The sequence below is a fragment of the Ipomoea nil genome, unplaced genomic scaffold, assembly GCF_001879475.1.
Source record: "Ipomoea nil cultivar Tokyo-kokei standard unplaced genomic scaffold, Asagao_1.1 scaffold2975, whole genome shotgun sequence".
Classification (NCBI taxonomy): Eukaryota; Viridiplantae; Streptophyta; class Magnoliopsida; order Solanales; family Convolvulaceae; genus Ipomoea; species Ipomoea nil.
Genome location: NW_017619403.1, coordinates 2,123,255 through 2,134,148, shown reverse-complemented (window position 1 = coordinate 2,134,148; position 10,894 = coordinate 2,123,255). Strand labels below are relative to the sequence as shown.

The 10,894-nt window shown below is 36.3% G+C and overlaps 1 long non-coding RNA gene across 1 annotated transcript; it reads right to left on the bottom strand.

Moving 5' to 3' along the window:
* Positions 1–820: 820 nt before the first annotated feature.
* LOC109162979 lies at positions 821–10,566 on the bottom strand. Its single transcript, XR_002051180.1, has 3 exons — positions 10,555–10,566; positions 8,356–8,363; positions 821–909 (listed from the first exon to the last, which is right to left on the bottom strand). It is a non-coding gene; the product is annotated as an uncharacterized LOC109162979 (long non-coding RNA).
* Positions 10,567–10,894: the final 328 nt, after the last annotated feature.

Sequence of the window (10,894 nt, the reverse complement as noted above, 5' to 3'; positions counted from 1 at the left end):
GACATCTGGCTCTTTGACGTGAACATGCTCTTGTGTTTTCAATACTTTGATCCATCATATAAATTGTTTGGAACCCTGCCACCTCACCTCTCTGAACTGATTGTGAAATCTATCCTGGTCTTCCCGTTGTTGTAGAGTGTCATTTTTTTCTTAGATGTTATATATATGTAGGTATTGGAAAACGTTTTTGTTATTTTCATACATTTAAGTTCAAACACCATGGCATTGAAATAGAAGGATTGCAAGTGTTTGGTGAATAGATTTTAAAGAGAAAAATATTCATTTTCCTTTGGATTATTGTGGCGATATGGGGATTATAGATGAATTTAATGTTACACTCGAATTTTAGTTGACCTTAATGGTGCTCAGCCCACTGCGTATTATGTTCGCCTTCCTGACCGTGATGATATTGAGACTATATTATATAGTGTTCTAGCTTAATATAAAACTGATATTGATATTGATATGCATTATTCAATATCTTATCGGAAACAATTACGTCATATGGGATGGGAAAGATTTTGTGTGATGCGCACTACTTCAAATCTAGATTTTTTTTTATATACGTCTTCAGAATTGATTTTGTAATTGAACACAACATTCAAACCTCTTTAAGTGGAGGTCGTTCGTCAGATATTATTTTCTCAACGAAATTCAATCCTAATGACATCATCCTTGGCCTTTCGAAGTTTCTTTATACCGATTTCTGTATAGCCTAAGTACACCCCACATTTATCTATCTCATTCATGCTTATACTTGTGTGAAAAAAAACTTATAATTCATTCTTTTGATATCCTAATTATTCGTATATTTATTTCTAGCTCTACTTCATCCTCTTGCATTTCCCGACAATGAAGACCAAGACAAGGATGATAGGAAAATAAGAGAAAAATGAGGGAGTAATAGGACTCCCTAAGGCATGCATAAGAACAAAAGCCACTGAGTAAGTTTTCTTCTTCTTCTTGCGCTTGTTAACTTTGTCAATTCTCTTTAATGCAACTAGGACAGTTAACGAACCGAACATAAACGAACAAAAGTTTTTCTGTTCGTTTGTTAAGATTTTGGAGTGTTCGTGTTCGTGTTCGTTTGTTAAGTTTTTTGAAAATCATGTTCGTGTTTGTTTGTTAAGCGTCATTAGTGTTTGTTAACGTTCACGAACATGTTTGTTAACAAGTACATTCAGTACATGTTTATTAATATTTGTGAACATGTTCGTTCACGTTCATAAACACATTTGTGAATGCTTAATAACCAAACATATGAACATGTTCGTGATCACAATTTGTTCGTGAACAAAAAATAATATATGTTCACGAAAAATAATCAAACAAGTAACACAACTACAAAGAGAATACAATCAAATATTAAACGAACACAAACGAACTTGCTCGCGGACATTAATTAAACAAACACTAAACGAGCTTGTTCGTGAACATTATTAAACGAACACAAACAAGCTTGTTCACGATCTCTTAACAAACGAACTTACAACTATTCAGGATCGTTTATAAATCGAGCTCTAAATTTTGTTTGTTAATGTTCGTTTATCTTAATAAACGAGCATAAACGAACGCTTACCGAAAACGAGCACGAGTAGTTTACCGAAAGCTCTGTTTGCTAACAGCCCTAAATACAACTTGAAAAAATTTTAAAATTTTCACTTCTATATTGTTTTTGCTTAATAGTAATCAGCAGTGTTAATTTATTGAGAACAAATGAGTATGCTTCTTATTTCTTACATGTGAAGTGTTCAAAGATTGATAAATGTATTTCATTCTTATTTGACTTTAAGTTATTCTTATATGTACATAATGTGATAAATTATAAAGAAAACTAGTTTTAGCTACACAAAGTTTGCAATATATATATATATCTAATGCACATCAAATAGTATGTTTATACAAAATGTTTGAATGGAAGGTAGAAGATTACCTTGAAAACTGTTTCCATGTTTTTTGGAATTGTTTTTGCTATCTTCCTTGCTCTGATCTTGGGTGAGCTATCTTCTGGAGCTATTCCATTTGGAACTATGTTTGCTTACGATTTGGTATCTCAGTTCCATTAGTGTTTGTAGGCAGTTTTTTAGGTTATAAAAAGCCAGTTTGAAAGACCCGGTAAAGACTAATAAGATCATATGAAACCTGCAAAATAAAACATATAATAATATTAATAAAGAAATGAGCATCTATCCTTGGAGGATTTAAAAGAATACATTCCTCTATCCTGTAAAAAATTGCTTCCGAAACTGCTAGACGAGTATTTTGTGGATTTGGCCTAGTTATGCCTATTTTCAAAAGAGATGAATGCTTTTTGTTATAGTACTTCAAAATCACATTATAGTTATAGAAACCACTATACAATTTCCAAATACTAAACTATTGCAAGGTAGTCGTCAACTCCTCTCTCAATTATAAAAGTAAAATTAAATTCAAATTCAAATTCTTTATTAATAAAATCCTTGCAATATACCAATTCTTCAATAGATTTTATCATAATCATTATTTTAAAAAAAATACCTTAAATGGCAACATTAAGTAGATTTTGTCAAGATTACTTTCTGATTTTGTTATAAAGTTTTATTAGATTAGATATTGGGTAATCAACATAAGTCAGGTGGTCGGAATGACTGAACTAGAAACCACCTAGAATGCAGCGAGAGAATCAAGATCAAGCTCTCAAGGGAAAGAGCCTCCGGAAAAAGGCAAAGGTATTTAAATGTAGACATACTTTTCCCGGTGGTCGGAGTTCTCACTGGAGTTTCCAGATCTGGCATCAGACTTAGCTTAGACGGAAGGATCTGGCAGGAATGTATAGTCAGGTGAGTGACAACAAGCTACGCCGCCGCCGGAAAGGTCTCGCCGGACAACGGCCAACGCTGGAAGGAGGGGGAGAAGCCACTACCCGTCGCTGGTCTACGCACAGGACGCCGCCGCTGCCATCGTCGGGAACAGAGGAAGGAGGGAGACCTCGCCGGATCTGCTGACCTCCGTCGAAGCTCCAGATCTGCTAGCTCGTTGAGAAGGGAGGTCGTCGAGAGAGCAACTCGCCAGATTTGCGGGTTGCGCCGGTCGTCGCTGCTTCTCCGCAGCTGACTCGTCTTCGTCGTCGACCAAGGGTTGTCCGCCGGAAGCAGAGGTCGCCGGCCGCCTGCTCGTCGATCTGCTGTTTGTCGCTGGAAGGAGCTCACCGCGGTACCTGGTCGCCTGCTTTGCTGCTGTAACACGCCGAGCTAGAGAGAGAAGGAGAGACGATGGAGAGTGAGAGTGAAGGCATGAAGAAGGTGGCGGGTGGTGGTGTTGCGCCGGAAGAGGTCTCGCCGGTGGTGGTTACGGTGGCTGTTGGTGGTAGCTGCCATGAGGGGAAGAGACAACGAGAGGGATCATTAACTCATCGGGGAAACTTTTGGACGTGAGATTCGAAATAGGGAAATTCCCGAACTGGGATACCAATCAGGGAAATTGTCTTTCCCTTAGGCGAGTTTGATGTTTTGTAATTTCGCCTAAGTCTTTGGCAACATACATATACCGTATTAATTTAGTAATTGTGAATAATAATGCCGTATTAACTGTATTAATTTAGTAATTTTTTATAATAATACCGTAATAATTTTGTTCTCCTGTATAATAATGTTGTATTGTTAATTAAATATTTAAATATAAAATTGTCGTGATATTTAGTAAATGGGTGGATCCACTTCATTTGATCAACCTGCTCAATTCCCGCACCAGTCGCACGGATCGTTTTCCCAAATTTTTGACCCCACCCAACCATTCTCTTCTACTTATCCGCAACCCCAATATCACCCACACGGATCGTTTTCCCAAATTTTTGACCCCACCCAACCATTCTCTTCTACTTATCCGCAATCCCAATATCACCCACACGGCTATAACGCATCACCCTACCACCCAACTCAGTTTGGTGAAGTTGGGGAATCATCTGCTCAGGGTGGTTTGAACATGGGACAGCCGATGAACCCAACAGACGACGACGAACAAGTTTTTTTTTCTTATATGAATAACACCCGTCAATGGCTGTAAATTATATTGTAGCTTGAATATTCGATTATTATTTTGATGTTGAGATCTTGATAATTAATTTCTCTACTGCCATATTTTTTAGTTTAACAACATCAATCACAGTAGCTAAATTATTTGAGGAGTTTGCATCAATTATTTATTCGTCATTATTGTAATAAACATCAAATCAACAAAATAATCGAACACCTTAATTTTTATTCGACATTTTTTATATAACAAAATTGTAATACGATCGTTCAAACGTACATACATCAATTTACAACTATAAATACAATGTTTTATAACTAAATACGTTGGTTATATGTAAATACGTTGCACAAATACGGTGGACCATACGGTGGAACACCGTATTTCTGGTGGATGCTATGTCGACTTTCGCTTAGGCGAGATATGAAAACCACTATCTCGCCTAAGAGAAAGACAAATTCCCTCTTTGGTATCTCACGCATGAACTTTCCTTTTCACGTAACCCAGGTTCAATTTCTTCCTTGCCGGCAAAATGACCCCAACGAGAGAGAAGGGAGGGAGAGAAATATTAAAGATGGCTGATGAGTTTGGTTTGGGATGGAAATGAACAGTTCACTTTCTATTAATAGCTAGGATTTTAGGGGTCTAGAAAATCAGATATATTTATTTCATCTGTTCTACATTTTTACTTAAATCAATTCTTTCTGTTTATTTTTTCCAGTATTCCTTATTTATTTTTGAATTTGAATTGTTGTGTTCGTATGTGGTGTGTACACAAGTAAATTGAATTAAGGTTTGACGCAACCCCATACTCTCACATGCAAATAACCAGTGAGCACTACCTAGTACCTACACATATATGTAAAGACAAATTAGCTAGAGGGTGGTATCACTTTTGTATGCTTCTACGTGTCGTGTCTGAGGTACATAGGATGGCAACATTGAGTACAACACCTGCGAAGTAACCACCGGTCCGGACATATATACTTTGTACATATATACACACTCCCCTCCTGCGAAGTAACTTAAACATAGGCCTTGGGCGGTCAGACACATATATGCATATGTACTATATATGTGCCTAGTCCGTAGCGGTGGAAACATAGGCCTTGGGCGGTCAGACACATACTTGATTATCTGGACTCGACCACCAACCTTCAAGCGTTGGCTGGTATTTCCAATGTCGACGTGTCCTTTAGGTAGTTGGACAGCGTAGGTTTGAGAACGGATGATTTTGGTTGCCAGGGTCGTGCCGAGCAAAGGGGGGTGTTTCCAACTGTGATCCTGCTTTCTAGATGATATGTAGCAGTTTCTTGTGCATATATATGTTTTGGATTATTAACAGTTGATGACTTTAACATTCTGCTTTGTACATTTTTATGCTATGTGCGTGTTTTGTACGCTATTTCCAGCTTTATCCAGATCCATTCGTACTATATGTACATTCGTCAATTTTTTTTCTTTTTTTTTTCTCTTTTTTTTTATTTGGTCAATAACCGACCGTTGCTGGCGGTTGACCGACAAGGTCCAATTGGCCGGTCGGTCAACCCCTTGGGCTGCTCTCTCTCTCCTCTTTTTTTTGGTCAGATGGTGGTTCTTCGGCTTTTTCTACAAGGCATCTCTCGGTTAGTCTTTTTCAAGTTGTTTATCCATTTTTCAGTTTAATCTCAAATGTCTAGTATGTCCCTTCGTCAAATATTTTTTAAAACGTGTCCAGTTCTCCAATTCGTCCCATTCATCCAGTACTCCTCTCCACCATGATTTTTTAGAACGTCGCCCGTTCACTTTCTATTTATAGCTTGGATTTTAGGGATTTTGAAAATCAAATATATTTATTTTATCTGTTATACTTATTATTCATTGATCAAATCAATTCTTTCTGTTTATTTTTTTAGTATTTTTTATTTATTTTTAAATTTAATTGGTTGTGTTTAATAGTACTTTTAGTGCAGTTTCTAAATATATAAATTTTGTATACTAATACTAAACTTAATATTATGAAAAATTGGATTGAAAATTACTTTAGTCCAATCTCGTTAATGGAATCAGACACATAGAATGAGACAGAAGAAGTATGTATTAGGCTATTTTAAAGATAAAACATATATGTTGGACAAAAAGGTTAAGCTTGGTAATATTTTTGTGCTTAAACAAATTATTTAGTCTTAGGAGTTAAAATTCATTTGCGCTTAGAACATTTGATATTTATAAAATGATTTAGACAAGCTTGTGGGAATAAAATGGTTTATTTAAATTTCGGAACAAGAATAATTGTTTTGAAAGTACTCGAACTAAAATAATTAAAACTGAAAAAAAAAATTATTTTCAAAATATTTTATTAAAGTGAAGTGGTTTGAAATATCGGGATGTCACACTTCATTTGTCTAAATTTATTTTTATATCCTTTTCCCTCTCAAAAAATGATAATCATATGAGAAAAATGATTTTATTACTAACAACAGGTCAATAGTTATAGAGATTGGAATCCATAATCTAGCTACTTTCATAGTGTTTTTCAAGGATCAATGATTTCTCCATTTAGCATTATAACTCATAGTAAGTATCTTATTACTAAGTTGTTAATAAATTTTTTATATACTTATTTGCTTCACATTTATGATTCTATAATAATTATATTGTTGCCTATAGTGTTAATTTATATTTAAAATCCATTGATATGTAGGTGGTAATTTAGTAAGATCAATTATTACTCGCTCACAAAAATCGATATTAGGTCCTACCTCTAAAAAGATGGATAACATTCCAAGTAATATACATGGTAAAAGGAATTATTGTTTACATAAGTTGAATTGTATGATATTTTATTTCATTTATATTAAATAAATATCATTTTTTATATGCGATATAAAAAATGCTAGCGATATAAATATCATTTTTTATATGCGATGCAGTCCAAGAAAAAGCACTGAACAACAATAGTAATGACATTGTTGAAATGCAATTTCAATCTCAAATTGTCATATCGTTGAGTGATGTGACAAATGGTTAGTAACAAAATTTTGTATTGAATTATTTTTAAAATTTTAAAGATTCTAAAGTTTTTTATTTATTTGTATTTTAGTTATGCAAGGACGGTTCATGATAGCCAAGGATTCTCAACATCCACTAGACAAGTATGCGGTAGTAGATTGAAGTATTGAACAATACATCACCAATGGGTATTATTATGTTTTTAATTTTATGTCAATGTATTTAAATAATACGTCATAAAGTTGTCTTTTTTTTTTTTTTTGAAAATACGTCATAAAGTTGTCTATTTAAACATTTATATTAAAAAAAAATTAGGAAAAAAAGTTCAAATTGATCACTGAATTACACACGAAAATACAATTAGATCATCCTGTTGGGAAGAAAGCTCGCAAGAATATATAATTAGCACAATGAAAATAAATAAACGGCACCAAGAAGAGCACCAAGAATTTTAACGTGGAAAAACCTCCTCAAGGCAAGGAGTAAAAAACCACGGGCACAAGCCAGTAAACCTTCCACTATATAGATAATGGGTACAACAGAGGAGGCTTCTCTAATTCAACGATTAAAGACAACACAAAATACAAGAGAAAATAACATACCCCGAGGCACAAGAATTTCTACGAAATCCACCAACTTCTTCTCGGCTAATTTTCTCACACTTGTATATCTCAACAAATTTTCTCTCCTCTCTTTTTCTTCTTCTTGAACTCTCTCATATCCAAGGTAGCCAAATCCATGGCCTTTATATAGGCTTTACAAAGCCAACTCTTTTGTCTTTTCATTTGCCCACTTTAATCTCCCATTAAGTGGACATGAATGAAGCCATTAATCAAAAAACCTTTCACTTCATCTTCCAAGATTAATTGTTAAGCTTTTGGTCACCACCCTACCCACATTGGTGGGACCATCTAGCAACAAACTCCCCCTCACGCCAATGTGGGAGGGACTTGCATCCCTGCAGCTGAACGACATATCTCAAGCTTTTCCCTTGGTAATGACTTTGTTAACATGTCAGACCCATTTTCATCTGTATGGATCTTTACAAGTTGTATCTGGTTCATCTCCAAAACATCTCGTATCCAGTGATATCTTACATCGATATGTTTCGATCTTGAATGGAAAGAGGAATTCTTACCAAGGTGTATAGCACTCTGACTATCACAAAATAACTCATATTTGTCTTGTTTGATCCCGAGTTCTTGAAGAAATTTCTTCATCCATAGCAACTCTTTACAAGCTTCAGTTGCTGCAATAAACTCAGCCTCTGTGGTAGAAAGTGCAACACACTTTTGTAACTTAGACTGCCATGATACTGCTCCCTCTGCAAATGTTATCAGATACCCCGAAGTCGACTTTCTAGACTCAATGTCACCTGCCATGTCTGCATCAGTGTATCCAACCAACATAGACTTACTAGAACCAAAACATAAGCATAATTTAGAAGTACCTCTAAGATATCTGAAAATCCATTTAACAGCCATCCAATGTTCCTTGCCAGGATTAGAAAGGAACCTACTCACAACTCCAACTGCATGAGCAATATCTGGCCTTGTACATACCATGGCATACATTAAACTACCAACTGCCGAATTGTAAGGGACTTGTTGCATACTTGCCTTTTCTTCCTTTGTAGAAGGACTTTGCTTACTACTTAATTTAAAGTGATTAGCAAGAGGAGAACTAACCGCTTTAGCATTGTGCATGTTAAACCTGCAAAGTATTTTCTCAATGTACTTCTCCTGAGACAACCACAACTTTTTGGCATTCCTGTCTCGTGTAATTCTTATCCCAAGAATCTGTTTTGCTGGCCCCAAGTCTTTCATAGCAAAAGACTTGCTCAACTGTTCCTTTAGTTGATTAATTCTAGAAGCACTCTTGCCGAAGATCAACATATCATCAACGTACAACAGGAGAATAATAAAATCATCATCAGAGAGTTTTTGAAAGAACACACAATGGTCAGAAATAGTCTTCATGTAACCTTGCTTCGCCATAACTGACTCAAACTTCTTGTACCACTGCCTTGGTGCCTGTTTTAAGCCATATAGACTCTTCTTTAGCTTACAGACATAGTCCTCTTTTCCCTTGACTTCAAAACCTTCTGGTTGCTCCATGTATATTTCTTCATCCAAATCACCATGAAGAAAAGCAGTCTTTACATCCATTTGCTCAATTTCTAAATCTAGGCTGGCTGCTAGTCCAAGAACAACACAGATGGAAGACATTTTAACAACTGGAGAAAATATCTCATCAAAGTCAATACCTTTTCTCTGGTTGAATCCCTTGACAACCAGTCTAGCTTTGTACCTTGGTCGTGAGGAGTGTTCTTCCTGCTTCACTCTGTACACCCACTTGTTTGTCAAAGCTCTCTTACCTTTAGGTAGCTTTACTAACTCAAAGGTATTATTCTCATACAAGGATTTCATCTCATCTTTCATGGCTTCAATCCACTTTTCCTTGTGTTCATCCTCCACAGCTTCTGCATAACATTCTGGTTCACCATTATCAACAAAATTAATTTCATAAATATCAGAAGAGTACCTTGTGGAAGGCTGTCTAACTCTTGAACTTCTTCGAAGCTGAGGTGGAGTTGAAGCTTCTGGAACTGGGAGTTCATCATCATTAATGGAAGCATCAGTAACATCTTGCTGCTCAATTTGGTCATCCTCTCCAACCTCTTCAGGAACCACTGTTGGAGGTACTATCTCAGTATCAACTGAATCACCGTTATGAGATCCCAATTCTTTAACCCGGTCAATATCCTCTATGGTTTGATTCTCCACGAACACAGCATCTCGGCTTCTCACAAGCTTCTTTTCAACCGGATCATAAAATCTGTAACCAAAGTCATCTAGACCATAGCCAATAAAGACACACTGTCGTGTCTTAACATCAAGTTTCGATCTTTCATCTTTCGGAATGTGCACAAATGCTTTGGACCCGAAGACACGTAGATAATCATAGGAAACATCATTTCCTGTCCATACCCGATTTGGTATGTCAAACCTTAAAGGAGCACATGGTGAGAGATTCAACACATGCGCAACAGTACTTAGTGCCTCAGCCCAGAATGTCTTTGGTAACTTTGCATGTGACAACAAACATCTAACTCTCTCAATCAAAGTCCTGTTCATCCTCTCAGCAACACCATTTAACTGAGTCTTCGGTGGTGTTTTCTTATGGCGAATACCCTGCTCTACGCAATACCTATTGAGTGGCCCAATATACTCTCCTCCATTATCTGACTTTATGCATTTTAGCTTCTTCCCAGTCTGTCTCTCAACTAGGGCATGAAATTGCTTGAATATGTCCACAACTTGACTTTTATGCCTCAAAGAATAAACCCATAATCTCCTTGAGCAGTCATCAATGAAGGTAACAAAATAGCGAGCACCACCAAGTGACCTAGTTTTGAAAGGTCCACACACATCAGAGTGTATCAATTCCAATACCTTTGGTTTCTTCTTAGTCTCAGCAGAACTTTTAAAGGATACTCTGTTCTGCTTCCCTGCTAGACAATGAGCACACCTCTTCAAATGAACATTGTTCAACCCAGCTAAGCTCTTTTTTCTGACCAGCATAGACATCCTCTCCTCAGATATATGTGCAAGCCTCTTATGCCATATATCATTCGTATCATCGTTCTCAACCGTATTGACAATATTTCCTGAGATCTTGGCCTGTAAAACATAAAGTGTAGAACACTTTGTGCCTCGAGCCACAACTAGAGAACCTCTTGTGAGTTTCCATTAGCCATTTTGGAAAGTATTACAATACCCTTCATCATCTAATTTTCCAGCAGAAATTAAATTATACCTGATATCTGGAACATGCTTCACATTTTTCAGAAGCAACTTGGTGCCATTGTTGGTTTCTAACTGAACATCGCCAA